The following is a 15,978-nucleotide window of genomic DNA, read 5'->3' on the forward strand; positions in this document are numbered from 1 at the left end:
TATGGGGGAGCAGGGAGGGGAGGATATAGACATGTCTCCCCCTCTTCCTGGGGATGGGGTTTTAAAGGGACTGGGTTTGAGTACCCAGTTCAGATAGGCAAATGGCGTGTTGTGTCGAGTCCAGTAAAACTGCAGCCACTATCAACCCACTGCAGAATGGAAGCCTCTTCAACAATTCATGCTGAGGGAAATAGACCATAATCTGCCACGCTGGTCTAGTGCAGGTTGGCAGATCGACCGTATTGAGCAGTCATGGCTTGAACCCCGGTCTACTCAAAGAGCATGTGTTGCACTCCCGCTCATGACCACTCGGCTATGAGTCCAGTAGGATGGTCAAACTGCCCATTTACTTCATTCATAATCTGCATTCTCACTCTACTTGCATTCTGTTTTTATACTTTTCTCATATATTTTATTATATATATATTTTTTTTTTTTTCTCTTCACTCACTCATTCATCTTTTTTCTAACACATCAGGTGGGGGGGAGATGCAGTGGTGTGTAATGTAAATTTAATACTAATGCATAATAGTTAAATAAGTAAAAATAGTTAAATAAATGATTGAAACTAGGGTTGAAACTTAACTGTAACATTTATGGTTGTGTTCTTTTTCTCACACAATTACACTCATTCATCCTTCTGGCATTCATTTCATTTGTTCAACTCTTGCTTTCTGCACTGCACTCTCTGGGCACCTCAACTTACTGTTATTCTTCAGTTGTGGTGCAGGCCAGGGGAGAATGCAGTGAAAGTGTTTGTGGTGTTAGTAAGTGTTTGTTAAAATATATAAAGTAGTGCAAGTTATTATTAAATTCTTAAATTCTTTCTTAAATTCTTAAATTAAATTCTTTCAGCCAATTACATTTGACCTTCCACTCATTCCCATTCACCATAACACTCATTCACTCTCTCTCTTTTCCCCATGCTGGGTCACTCTTTCTTACATTTATTCCCTTTTTCCATAATTCCTAATTCGCTCTTTCGCTCAGTGCCCAGCCTGTTTATTCTGGCTTTCATTCTCATTTCATTCTACATTGCATCCCCTTGCTACTAGCTTACTGATATTTTTCAGCTGATCTGCTTCCCTGGCTGCCTCTACACTCCCTCCCCTAAATAAGTAATTATTTGGTGTGGGGTCCCCAGGTTCCTACACATGGCAGGAACCTGGGGACCCCACAGGTTCCTACACATGGCAGGGTAGTCCTGGGGGTACCCAGGTCAATCTGGTTTTGTTGTGTCAGGTTTCTGTGCCGACCGGGCTAGCCAGGTAGGTAAAGTGCATGCCTAGCAACCCAGAGGTAAAGTGTAAAGTGTGTTTAGGGTCAAACGGCACCAGGGGTTCCACGTAGTTTACATTGTGGGTGAACCAGTTGACTGGAAAAGCCAAAGATTTAAAATTGTATGGACTTTGTATATGTGTGATGCCTTGTACCGTTGGTCATTTAGCCACTGGGCCCCTACTGAGGCCCAATGTTGCCCCACTTATGCCCCGTGGAGGCAGACCAAGAACCCAGTAGTCTGTTTCACTCTGGCAGGTCCTGCCGCTTAATTTCCTGAGATTTCGGCGGCTAGGACCTAAAAAAAAGAAATGTGTCGACGTAGGGGTAAAATTGCTTAGTTTTGCTAGGCCAAGTTATGGGCGTAAGGTAATTTAGACATGTTAAGTTTAATATGGGGCCAATAGAGAGGTAGCCCCAGTTTTCAGTGGAGCATGCCCTTGCCCCACCAGAGTAGAAGATATAGGGTGGAGAGGAGAGGAGGATGAAAATGACTCCACCAAGCAGTAGATATAAAGGTGAAGGGGGCTAGAGGGCCTTCTTCAGATTGCCATATGGCTATTGGCAGCTATTGCTGCATTTCTGTTTTCAAGTTTCTTCACTCATGGGTCAAGCAACCCAAAGGTCGCGGGTTCGATTCCTGCCTCGGGCTTGGATCACAGTAAAATGCAAAAACTTTGGGAGGTGCATTATGGCCATAGAAGCTGATGCGCCAACAACTAACAAGGGGGGAAAAAAATCAGGTTTCTGTCAGGGTGCAGAATACTGCTATCCTGACAGTTTTTAAGTCATCGTCTGAGCATGGTGGGAGACGTGGGCAATTTTAACTATTGATTATTTGGTTAATTGCTGGGAGGCTGAATTGCCATTCTTTGGATAGTTCTGTGCATTTCGAATACTTTGTGTGAAGGATGTAAAGGCTTTATAGTTTCCTCTTCTATGATAAACAGGTGTTCTTCTCCCCTGGGAAGGGGGCCAATCTGTGCCATTAGCTGTGTTCTGGGGATATTGTAAATTATACATTCACATAGAATATGTGCCCAGTCTTCATTCTCACAACAGGTGCAGTTTGATGGGCATTATGGTGAGATCTAGTCTTCCTTAGATTTTAAAGGTACAGCTGTAAAATGGTGTTTGTGGCCCAGCTGCTCGATAGTCCACTGGACCAAACCTTTTGGTAACTGGCAGGCATCTGGATCAGCTAGTATATAATCTGATAGCATCTGGAGGGAGTCCAGATGCCTGCCAGTTACCAAAAGGTTTGGTCCAGTGGCTAAAGGCAAATTACAGTGTCTGGAGACTAGGCACCGGCGAGGTGATCTGATAGAGGTGTACAAAGCCTTGAATGGTTTGAGCATGCTCAGTGCTGATGGGATACTGCCTCTTGCTCAGAATAATCACCTGAGAGGGCATAAATTCAAATTGAGGAAAGACAGATGTAGGATAGATGTGCGGAAATTTGCCTTTAGCCAGCGGGTAGTTGGTTGGTGGAACAGACTTCCATCCCTTGTTGTGGAAGTTGATAGCCTAAATAAATTTAAGGCTCAGCTGGACAGGTATTTCGAACGAACGGAGGGGGTGAAGTGAAAGGATTTTTTTTTTTTTTTTTTTTGGCTGATGCTGCATAAGCTTGCTTTCTTGCATCATATGCCTCTACTAATGCTAATAGTCAGCTAATAGAAGAAACTTGACTGTGAAAAGATCTAAACCTCCCAGAAACATGCTCATTTGTTTCACAAATACATGTTGTCAGAGTTAGTGATGTCCATTTCCACAGGCTGTCAAGCCCCACTTACTTTTTCTGTTACTTTAAGATTCAAGATTGAGGCAGCTGATAATTATCAGTTGCCTCAACCACTGCACATCTCAGTTGTCCTAGCTGTTTGCAGTATGATTCCTTTTGCTTCAAAGGTGGTACATGTGCATATGTCCATTCTGATATTCCCTGTCAGAGACAGTAATTTGAAATCTGGCTTAAAATATTTTTATCGATTTCTGTCAGATTCATCTGTTGCTTTTATAGTTCTCTCAACCGAGCTAATCACTTGGAACTCTTTGGCTTAGTTTCTTTGAAGCTGAACTCTTCTCCAGTCCAACTTTCTTAACATTAAAGTAATTTTTCATGGTGATTTTAATGTTCACTTCTCCAGCTGGCTTGTGTTTTCTTTTCATATGGACCCAACTAGTCAAGATGCTGAGGCTTTTGCAATTACTAACGACCTCACTAAGATTATTCGTTTACCTACCAGAATGGTAGGTAAACATACCAAGAATGGTAGGTAAACAAATACCAGAGAATACTGGTATTCTGGTGGGTAAACGTTATCCATGGATTCTTTAATTAAGAATAAAGACTAGCATTTCTGATTTAGCTGCTTCTTTGAGAACAGCACGACTAGATGAACAGGCTAAATGTACATTAGACTTTAGGTATTACTGGATCTTGGCAGCCACTGTTTATACCGTGGTTCAAGTAATTTTGGAATTTAATGCTAAGAAACACTACACAGGCACAAAAGAGTTCTCATAGTAAAACAAAACAAACAGTGACAGTAATTAAAAAAAAAAAAAAAAAAAAAAAGGTAAAATAACTGCTAGTAATAGAAAAATTGTTCCACTGAACTGAATGCACTAACATAATATAAAGATGGACAAGTTTGGCAGAACCTTTTGACCATTTGGTTTCTGACTGCAGCATTTGTTAGTCTGAAATTTCACTGTTGTAAAACACATTTGTCTGTCATGCAAAAGAGTTCTACGAATGTGAGGTAAGACTATAATTGCATGTACATTATATACTTATTATTTGTATTCTACACATATAGTAGAGGAGGTATGTAAATGTGTCTCTTTTTCACAAAGGGTGACTTCAGCAGTTATAGACCTGTTAGCTTGACTTCTGTGTCAGTGAAATAATGCAGTCATTGTTTAAAAGTATGGAATTATACGGACATCACAGCATGGAACAGTTGCAGAGAAGAGAAACCAGATTAGTTAAGAACACAAAAGGTGGGATTCTCTCTCTCACCAGGTTGTAGAGATCTGCATGGGGTCTACATTTTTTTTTTTTTTTTTTTTTTTGTTTTTTTTTAACCTGGCCTGACCTAAGCCAAGCCCGAATTTGTTTATCAAATTCATTACCCATACCTGACCCACCCAAACCGATTTTTATCCCAGCCAGACTGAAACTTTTAAATCTAAATAAAATTGCTAGCATTAGTTTCTGAAGTTTCATAATAATAAAAAAAATAAACTTTCAGATTCAAAATTCAATATTAATAATTATATAACAATAAGAATTATCCAAAATAATTATCAATATTAATTATAAAAAAATAAAATGTAATAAATTTTCAATTTACTGTATTTAATATACAGTAAATCCCCGCTATTCGCGGTATCTGTATTCGCGTATTCGTGGTCGCTGATTTAATATAAAATGAAACCTAAAAAAATGTGAATTTTAAAGCGCCGTGAACATTTTACGCCATAAAAAAACGTAGGTGTGGCTAAAATTATCTTTCCCGGTCAAAACAGCGCTCAGTTTGACAAAATCGCGAGCATGGATGTTTCTCGCTAATCCTTGTTCAGTATGTGTTATGCGCTTGTCATGGAAGGTTTCGTCGTTTGCTTTTAATTTATATGCTTATAAATTTATCAATTTATAAATTGATATGCTTACAAAAGTGATAAATCTACTGTTTGCAGTGTAAAACAGACTTTTTCAAGTGTGTTAACGGAAGAAAGTGACTTTATTGTGGACAAGTTCTTTCTAACCCGTACAAAAATATGGCTACGAATAACAAGGGAAATGTGAAAAGATCAAAGAAGGCGATGACATTAGCGAATAAAATTGAGTTATTAGACAAAATTTCTAATGGTGAAAGTGTCTCCTCAGTGGCAAAACATTATAAAATCAGTGAATCAATGGTATGATCAATCAAAAAATCGGAAGAAAAAATCCGCCGTAGTGTCCGTGAAAATGTGCTAATTGCTTCAAAAATTTGCTCTGTAACTCGTGATGTTAAATTAGAAAAAATGGAAAAAGCTTTAAATCTGTGGATAGAAGACTGAACTCAAAATAAAATTCCGTTAAGTTCACTTATCATTCGTGAAAAGGCAAAACACCTTTATCAATTTTTAATTATCAGTTGCCTCAACCACTGCACATCTCAGTTGTTAGAGAAACTTTAGAGAAACTGGTGATAGCACTGGCGGGATGTTTTTTTTTTGCTATCAAGCCAAGGCGCTGGTTTGAAAGATTTGTTTGAAATTTCTAATAAATATTACATTTAATATTAAATTGTTTCTTATTTTCATTTCGATGCCATATGCTTGCATTTCACTATGTACTGTCTATGTACATAGTCATATTATGAAGGTACATATAATACATACATAGACAAAATTTTAGACTAGTTTTTCTTATATATTTCATACTTTGGAATGGAACCCCTTTATTACTATGGGAGCCATAACTCAGTATTCGCGTTTTCAGTATTTGCGGCATTACTCAGGAACGTAACCCCCGCGAATAGCAAGGGTTTACTGTAATTCCAAAACGAATATCAATATCCACTTCTACCAGCCACCTTCTCTTCACATGCCTTTTATTGCAAATTGTTGTGCAGAAATAAAACCAAGTCAACACCATCATATTTAAATTGATCCGGCAGTCTTTGCACTGCTAATCTGGCTGCACTAAAATTTCTTTCAGAGCTTGCACTGCTGATGGGTCATTTCCATGAAAGAGTACAAATTTTGGAGACTGTGGCAAAGTGCTCCTTATTGGTCAATTAAATGCGTCAACAGACAAATAATACACATTTTTTCTAATAAACCTTTAAGAATTTAAATACATAAAAATTAAAATTATATGTAAGAAAAAAGTCGGAAATGTTTGAAATAACAATTCATTACGATTATTTATACCCGACTGGAGCTGAAGCCCGAACATCATTCATGTGATCCCAACCCTTGTGCTGGGTTGGGCCGAAGCCTGAGGGCTAGGACTGGGCCCCTGCAGAACTCTACAAGGCCGATTAGCTACAATAATGCAGTAACAGAGGAACTGGATGTGAATGATAATTTTGATATCATATATTTAAATTTCAATAAAGCTTTTGACACTAGAAAAACAGCAGTCTTTTGTACCATCCATATGAAAGACTGCTGTATAAATTGGAGCATTTTAGCATTAGGTGGGAAAGTTACTACCTTGGATAAAGGGATATTTGAATGACAGAAGGTGGTTATAAATTGGGACCAGTTTGGCTCAGATTCTGTATTTTTCTTCTTATTTTTTTATTTTGCAAATAACCATTATCCAAGTAATTACGGGCATTTCATTGATGTCACAGCAGAATGGCATGTATACCTATGATGATGTTAACTGCCAGCTCTCTGGATTTATGACTGAGAATCCATTGTTTTGACTACTTGCTGCCCTCTATCTCATCGTTATACTAGAGTTGGTATCATAGAGTTTCTCCATCGTTTTACACAAATTCCATTTTCCCCCTGTCTTTTTCTTTTTGTAGAAAATGTGACCTTTTTTCTTAAATTTCTGTGAAATGATATTTCATTTAAGAATATAGCCCTGGGAAAGAAGAATAGTTTGCTGTTACTGTTTAGTTAGAAAAAATAATAAAATAAATAAATAAAGCAATCTTTATTCTGCAAATTTTCATTTCTAAAGCATTACCTATATTACAGCAATGACACGCTTTCTCAATTTGGAAAGGAATAACTATTAAGTTTATTAAAAGCTAATATAATTAATTATAAGAGCTTTTAATAATATAATATAAAGAAAATAAATTGCTTTCAACTCTTAACGTGCATTTCTGATATGGTGTAGAAATACAAGCCAGAACACTGCTCTTCCTTGTAAATTAGTGAAGGTTCCAGTGAGAGGTAATTATAAAGGTAATATGGCATAAATGTGAAGACAAGTTGATGTGGTAAAACTTTAACTAAGCTTTATTATACATATGGGGGATCAGAAGCATTTTTGCAAGTTTACATGTTGTACCATTGATAGATACGAATGCTAATATGATCCATTGAAGTAAAGTGTTACATCTTCCAATATTTCATATACTCATACCAGAAGCTATTTGATTTTGTGCATAAATGTGATTAATTGTGGAGTCAGTTTGGTGGCCAGCTGACTTTCTGTCGTGAATTCCTGTGGCCTGAACATGTTTCCTTATTAAGTTGAAAGTTTGCTAACTCCGAATAGAATTTTTAGATAGCAGGTTGCGAAACTGAGTTATTGGAAGTGTTAATTATTTAATTTCAACTTAAATATATTGTATTTACATTTATCATCCAATAACTGTATAAATTTGTCATCGAAAGCCTGTTATTCAGAGAAAGTTCTTGAACCAATTTAATATGAATGAATCAATTTTGTAAACACACACACACACACACACACACACACACACACACACACACACACACACACACACACACACACACACACACACACACACACACACACCTCTGCTATTAAGAAAGAAGTTATGTTAGTCACATTTGGTTGAAGAACTGACAAGCACACAAAGAAGCTAGAAAGTTATTCCAAGTCATTCTTGGAATTTTGATAATTTCTCATAGCAGTGCTGAATGTCAGAGAACATTCAACCAGATTGGTGGGAGAGAAAGAAACTAAATTCAGATCATCTCTTTTTTGGTATAATTTTGGAAATGCTCTTGACAGCCAAGTCTGAATAGCAGTGTCATTGTTATAAACATAACTTTGATTCAATTCCTGAAGAGGTGTAAAATCTGCAGTATCCTTGAAGCAGTCATAATCATTGCTCTCTAAAGAATATACAAACATAAATCCATAGACAGAAAAAAATGTTTAGTAAGCTAATGTTTAAAACTATACTATACTGGTAAACAATCCTATGACTATATTTTTTAATATGAAATGAGTATTTTGTTAGTGTAATTTAATGTCCTGTGCAGTGCAGACTAAAAAAACCCCTGCTTTTTCTGAAAAATCTCCCATTTTCTTCCTGTTTGGGAAGAATTGTTTTTTTTGCAAAAAAAAGCCTTCTGTTTTTTATTGCCAGTTGTGTCATGCTTACAAATACGTGGCGCCTCCGTAGCCAGGTGGAAAGGAGCAGCAGTGCATAGCACACGCTTTTTGATTAGACTGGGGTTCGAGCCCGTCACCACCAAATACGGAGGATGTGGAAAGCAGGTTGCAGGAAAGGTTAGGGAATGACCACCGCATATCCCGGAGCAATATGGCCTTAGTTGCTAATGCTCCTAAAAACCAAAACAAACAACAAAGCTTACAAATACCTAATATCCTGCTCTTTGAAAGTCAGAAGTTGCAGCTATATGTCAATGTATAATTTGTAATAAATAGTATTCATGTGTTGAAAGGAGAAAGCATGTTATCATTGCTTTTGTAGTGGATGCAAATAAGAGAAAACATGCAATTTGTTAATGTTGCATGATTGCATGTCTTAATAAAATACACATAATGTGCTTCAGTATTTACAAAATACACAATGATATGTAGTTTGTTTTGCCAGCTAATAAACACCATTGATTTTATATTTCAGAAAAAACCATTTGATAACTGATCATTTTTACAAAAGTTAAGTGCACTGCTGGCAAGAGACCTGACAAATGGAATTTGTTTAAATCAGAAAAAAAATTAAAAAAAACTTTATTTTCTGATATACTTGTATATCATTCAGATTAAGATAGTTTGCAAATTGTCATTATTCTGAAGAGCATAAATAGCCTCTTCAGTAATGAGTAATCTGTTACATTTTTTTCTCTGGGTAATTTTCATTAATCTGAGAAGTGTTATAGCAGTCATGTGAATTATCATACATTTGTAGTAATGTGGAAAGAGTAGAAAATTGTTTTGATTTACACTTCTTTTTCCAATTAGCTCATGTCTGGCAGCAGTAATATATTTTGCATTTTATGGTAGCATCTCTATCTGAAGACTGAAATATTCAGTAAGTGTCACTGTTCCTACTTATGTCAGGTAAAATTATTGCTTTGGCTTAAGAGTATTTTAATAACTTAATAAATATGGTAAATATTTTAAGACACCAGCCTTTGTATGGCTATAGTTGGAATGAGAAAGTAAATGTTAAGTAAACTGCAACATTAAGCTGGATGGAATGAATAGAAATTGGTGGTATATGTGTTTTCCCCGAGTACTCTAAAGAAGCTATCCAAAAAAGTAAGTTTTAGGTGATTTACATGAACATATCCTCGGTTAGCTGTGTAAGGAATTTGCAGTGAAATGGCTTTTCTTACATTAGAAGTTGAGGTTTTCATTAACTTAGGACTGTGTAAAGGTGCATTAAGAAACTATTCAACTTTTTATAAGATTCGTTTTATATAAATTACTGAATAATTTGTTTAAATGGTTAAACTGTTTGTACACATTAAAATACAATTATATAATTAGTAATGTAGTATTTTTGTTTGTCAGCTCACGAAGGTTCTTAAACTTGTCCTTCCATCTGCTGAATGTTATGAAATTATTAAACTTTAATTACAGATAGTGATGAAACTGTTGTACTGCTACTGTGGGGGGTTGGGTCTGAGGTGTCAGATAGCCTGATGGGTGGTTCTTGTATGCTTATAAGGTTATGTGGGAACTGTTTGGCAACCTGGTGAGGGAGCAGAATTTATAGGTTAACCTCTGGTGCAACTATAAATTCTGAACTGAAGATGTGTTTTTCCAACATAAAAATCAGTGGAACAATATTCACTGGCCTGATTATTGTTCCATCGATTGATAGGTTGTAACAACACATATCTTCGGTTGGTTGGTTGGTTGTTGTTGGGTTTTTTTGGCGCAAAAGCAACTTTGGCCATATTGCGCCATATCTTCGGATTCAGTCATTATCACATTCCCCATTTCATTGTTAATAGAAGTTTGTACTTTCATTATCTTATTTGCTTTATCTCTGCTTTTCAGTGCTGCACTTATGAGCATGATCCATAAGGATTGAGACCAATATTACAACGTAAAATGTAGAATGATTATTAGTGGAAACTGTATACCTGTCAGATATTCATTTCTAACAATACTTTTTTATTTTTGTTTCTGCAGGTTTGCAGTAATATCTGTAAACCAAGTCAAACTCAGATAAGGATAACGTATCTGTAAGGAAAATAATAAATAAATAAATAAATAAATAAAGGGGAGTCTGCTGACGAGGCCACTAGAGATGGTCGTGTTCCAAGCCGCTAAGTGGATTTTTCTTAGTTATTGATTTGAAATTTTTGTTTTTCTAAAACTTTTGATTTAAATTTAGTAGTATAACATTATTTTGTGATTTTCTGATTAACTTGGTGTAATTATTCTTTACTCGGCCTTGTAATTGCATAAAAGTATCGGTAAAGGTTTCCACGTGTTTCAACTCCGGTACCGTTCGTAATTTTCCCGCCATTGTGATACGATAGTTGTATGCCGTACTAGATAGCGTTAGTTGAACTTCGTTAGGAGTTAAATTGTACGTTTAAATAAATACATATAACGACTTAGATTACAAACGTAATATAATTAATTATATTTAACATAATTAATAACATAACATAATTAATTAATAAATTAATAGAATCATGACTCAGACCAGAGCAGCAAAGCAAAAGGCTCAAGCTAATGGAAGCGCTGTGGCTCAGAGCAGAACTGAGGGGGGCAGTTGTCCTCTGACTCACAGCCTTATAAAATGCACTGTTTGCTTGATGTTTGCAGAGCAATCGGGTACGGGACATGATACTGCCAAGGGGGATGTCTTTGTGTGTGCGCGATGCAAGGAGTGTATCGATATCAGGCAACAACTCGGCGTTCTTGTGGGCCTATATGAGAGCTTGAAGGACAGGGTGGATGCCCTCGAAGAAACTAAATTGAGGGGCCCATCAAGCTCTCAGCTGCCCACATCAACGCCAGAGCTTGCACTTGGGCATCGCGTGACACAGAGACAACCCCCAAGGCAGAATGCGCTGGTCCCGAAGGAACTAGTAGTTGTTGGTGACTCTATTGTCAGGGAAACGGGGAACATGCTTTGTAAAAAAGATAGGTGGAACAGGACCAGGGTATGTCTGCCAGGGGCAAAGGTTGATGACGTTGTAGAGCGAATATCATCTTTTAAGGGCACAAAAGGTGATATAGTTGTACACGTTGGCACTAACGATATTAAGAGTAGGAGACCGGCAGAATTACTTAACAAGTACAGGTCACTGTTGAACAAAAGTCGAGAATTAGGGTTGAATTTGAAAGTGTCTGCAATTCTGCCCAGACACGATAGGAGGGAGTATATGATGAGAGCCTTGTCGATCAATTCGGCCCTGGAAAGATTGTGCAAGGCTCAAGGGGTAGAATTTTTTTCAGCCTGGACTGTACTTGTTAACAGGAGAGATTGCTTCTACAGGGATGGGATACACTTAAATAGAAAGGGTGCAAGAATATTTGCTGATGCTATCGAGGCAGTGTTAGGTGGATCGGAAAACTGCTAGCTTGGGGGGAGACAAAGACCAATAGATTGACAGTAGCCACTGGCAGAGGTGAAAGAGATTCTTGCACTGCTTCTATTAGAATGAGCAGAAGCCTGAAAAACAAGATGCATGGTATTTCAGAGACTGCTGGGAGCCATTGCGGTACAAGTAAACACATGGGTTGTGTTAGAGTAGCTAAGAATAGAAACAGGTGCAGGTATACTTGCGTGTACACCAATGCTAGGAGTTTAGTAAATAAATTTGATGAATTTGAGGTATTGCTCAAAACATCAAAGGCAGATATTGTTGGGATATCAGAGACGTGGTGTCATACAGATATAAGGGATGCAGAAATGCAATTTGGGGAGTACAACGTCTACAGAAAGGATAGACAGGATAGGAAGGGGGGAGGGGTTATGCTATTAGTTAAGAAACACATAAAAACCAAGGAAGTGAAGCCAGTCGACATCGCTGGACAGTGCAGTGTTGAGTCAGTTTGGTGTGACATAAGCATTGGGAGATCAAAATTGAGAGTAGGAGTGTGCTATAGGCCTAATGACTCTGATGAGTATAATAAGGAACTGTACAGGGAAATAGAGTGGGCCAGTAAATCAGAGAGTCTTATAATGGGAGATTTTAATTTCCCAGATATTGACTGGAATTTGGGGGCTGGTTACTCACACACTAGCAGGGCTTTTGTGGATTTATTGGATGATTGTTTTCTACATCAGCATGTTCGGGAGGCAACTAGAGGGAGTAATACTCTTGATTTGATTATCAGCAGTGATTCTTCATGCATTAAGAATTTGCAGATAAATGAACCACTAGGTGTCAGTGATCACAGTGTGCTGAAGTGGGATTTACTGAAAGAGGTAACTACCATTAGGGGTAAAGGGAAGGGTTATTGCTTCCGTAAAGGCGACTACGATGGACTGAGACAGTATTTAAATTCTATGCAGTGGGACCAACTGATGACGTTACCAACAGCAAATTCAAAGTGGGAAGCATTCAAAGAACTTATCTTGGAAGCTACTAGGCTTTACATACCAACTAAGAAATATTGTTCAAGGTTTAGGCCAAAATGGATGTCAGATGAACTAATGAGGCATATGGCAGAGAAGAAAAATGCATGGGATACTTACAAATTAACACATGACACAGAAGCCTATGATAGATACAAGTTGATATGCAACCAAGTTACAAAGGAGGTTAGGCAGGCGAAGGCAGATTACGAGAAATCCTTGGCAAGGGATGCAAAGAAAAACAGCAAAGAGTTCTTTACTTATGTAAACTCTAGAAGGAAGGGGATGAATCAGATTGGTCCACTTGATATTGATGGGTCAACTGTTGATGATCCTGCTCAGGTAGCTAACAAACTAAATGAATATTTTGCATCGACATTCACACATGAGGAGTTATTCAGCAAGGGGAATGCCAGAGGTGTATTCAACTCTAGCAGTAAGCTACAGAATCTTGAAATAACTGGGAGTAAAGTGGAGGAGAAACTGTTGAAGATAAACACAAGAAAGGCACCCGGGGTGGATGGGATCTATCCAGTTATATTAAAGGAGGCAGCAAAGGGAGTAAGCAAACCCTTAGCCATAATTATGAGAGCTTCCTTGGACTCAGGGGAGGTACCCATAGACTGGAAATGTGCAAATGTGACCCCAATTCACAAAGGAGGATCAAAGGCTGACACAAGTAATTATAGACCTGTGAGCTTAACTTCTGTTCCAGGAAAATTAATGGAGGCACTGGTTAAAGAAGCACTGCAGGATCATTTAGACAAGACTTCAGTTATAGCTCAGACACAGCATGGTTTTGTTAAGGGGAAGTCTTGCCTGACCAACTTGATTGGATACTATGATGCAGGCACAAAAGAACTGGATGCAGGGAATAACTTTGATATTATATACTTGGATCTTAGAAAGGCTTTTGATACTGTTGCACATGGAAGACTGCTGCACAAATTGGAGCAGTGTGACATTGGAGGCAAATTGCTGCTATGGATAAAGGGGTGGTTGAGGGGGAGAAGACAGAGAGTGGTAATCAGTGGACACTGCTCATCGTGGACTAATGTTATTAGTGGAGTCCCTCAGGGCTCAGTGTTGGGTCCATTATTGTTTTCTGTATTTATAAATGATATTGATGATGGTATATCAAGCTTAATGTCCAAGTTTGCAGATGATACAAAGGTTGGCAGGGTTGTCAAGGACACTACTGACACTATGCTGCTGCAACAGGATCTGGAAAGGTTGAGCAGATGGGCTGAGAGGTGGCAAATGAAGTTTAACATTGACAAATGTAAAGTACTACACATGGGAAAAAGCAACCCCAGAGCAACGTATCAACTCTGTGGTACTACACTGACAGTGGTAGAGAATGAAAGGGATTTGGGGGTGATTGTGCAGGCAGATATGAAGTTCTCTGAGCAGTGCAGACGGGCTGCAAGAGTAGCTCATGGAGTATTGTCAATGATATACAGGAATTTTTCCAGCAGGGATAAGGAGGTGATTATTCCATTGTATAAGGCAATGGTCAGGCCACACCTAGAGTACTGTATACAGGTCTGGAGGCCTCATTTCAAGAAGGATGTAGAGCTGCTGGAACGAGTACAGAGAAGGGCAACAAGATTAGTGAATGGAACAAAGGGGTGCTCTTACGAAGAAAGGCTTAAGTTTTGCAAATTACAGTGTCTGGAGGCTAGGCACCAGCGAGGTGATCTGATAGAGGTGTATAAAGCCTTGAATGGTTTAAGCATGCTCAATGCTGATGGGATTCTTCCTCTAGCTCAGAAAAATCACCTGAGAGGGCATAAATTCAAATTGAGGAAAGACAGATGTAGGATAGACGTGCGGAAATTTGCCTTTAGCCAGCGGGTGGTTGGTTAGTGGAACAGACTGCCATCCCTTGTGGTGGAGGTTGATAGCCTAAATAAGTTTAAGGCTCAGCTAGACAGGTATTTTGAACGAACAGAGGGGTGAAGTGGGAGTGGGTTTTTTTTTTTCTGGCTCATGCTGCATAAGCTTGCTTTCCGCCATGGACGGTCCCAAGCCCGGCTGCGAAAGGAGGAGGGTGGTCATCCTGCCGAAATGACCAGAACCGGGAAACCGGGGAAACTAGGCAAGAAACCGCATGAAATTCGGAACAAGCTCTTACAACAATGTTACCGCATCCGGGGTAGCCGATGCGCCAGCACTGGGGACCCAGGGTACTGGTGTGAAGTGGACCACTGGCCACAGAACAAGCTGTTATAACAATGTTACCGCATCCGGGGTAGCCGATGCGCCAGCACTGGGGACCCAGGGTGCTGGTGTGAAGTGGATCACTGGCCACAGCAATAAGCTTACTACGCCAAAAAGGACAATTAACATTGGCGAATGGAATGTTCGAACGGGGCACCACATTGGACAAAAGGAAATCATTGCCCAAGAACTACTTAGGTGCAAGATATCAATCGCAGCATTATCCGAATTAAGACTCACCGGGTCTGGAACGATGATCATCCAACCACCAGCACCTAATGAAGTGGTTATGCTATTCTACTCTGGTGGTGAGAAACGAGAAGCAGGAGTGGGCTTTATGGTCGATGCTCAGGCCACCAGTAGTGTGATCGCTTTCCAACCAATATCGGACCGCCTGGCAGTCCTTATTGTCAAGGGCACCATCAAGACCCATATTATCTCCGCCTATGCGCCAACTGAGACTAGCCTGGACCCGACCAAGAATGACTTCTACAACCAGCTCCAACATACGCTGGATTCAATTCCGCAGACAGAAGTGATCATCCTCGCAGGGGACTTTAATGCCCATATTGGCGTGGACAGATCTGGTTGGGAAACAACAGTGGGCAAGTTTGGCCATGGGAAGATCAATGACAGCGGCTTACGTTTGTTGTCCTTTGCCGCATCTAACAACCTGATCATTGAAACAGCCATTTCCAGCACCCTCAAAAACATCAACTTACATGGCGAAATCCATCTGGCAAGGACTCAGCAATCCTGGACTACATTTTGATCAATGCCAGATTTCGCTCATCACTCATGGACGTTCGTGCCATGAGGGGACCTGATTGCGGATCTGATCACTACCTCATCCGGGCTAAGGTGCAGCTCAAATTACGGCATGCAAAAAGATCATCTCGGTCAGCCAAGCTGGACTGGAGGCAGCTAATGAATGCTGCCAACAAACAGGCATATCAGATCG

General features: G+C 39.0%; 1 protein-coding gene across 8 annotated transcripts in view; it reads left to right on the forward strand.

Moving 5' to 3' along the window:
• LOC150075069 (paired amphipathic helix protein Sin3a-like) overlaps positions 1–15,978 on the forward strand; it is a 718,000-nt gene that overhangs the window by 50,047 nt on the left and 651,975 nt on the right. For 6 of the 8 annotated variants that reach the window (XM_090389145.1, XM_090389146.1, XM_090389142.1 and 3 more), the window contains exon 3: positions 9,206–9,275. The exons of the other annotated variants lie outside the window; for them this stretch is intronic. The gene's annotated coding sequence lies outside the window, so the exon portion shown is untranslated. The remainder of the gene's footprint in view (positions 1–9,205; positions 9,276–15,978) is intronic. 8 annotated transcript variants of the gene reach the window in all.

Source organism: Mastigoproctus giganteus, chromosome 14, assembly GCF_048544385.1.
Source record: "Mastigoproctus giganteus isolate SK-2022 chromosome 14, ASM4854438v1, whole genome shotgun sequence".
Classification (NCBI taxonomy): domain Eukaryota; kingdom Metazoa; phylum Arthropoda; class Arachnida; order Uropygi; family Thelyphonidae; genus Mastigoproctus; species Mastigoproctus giganteus.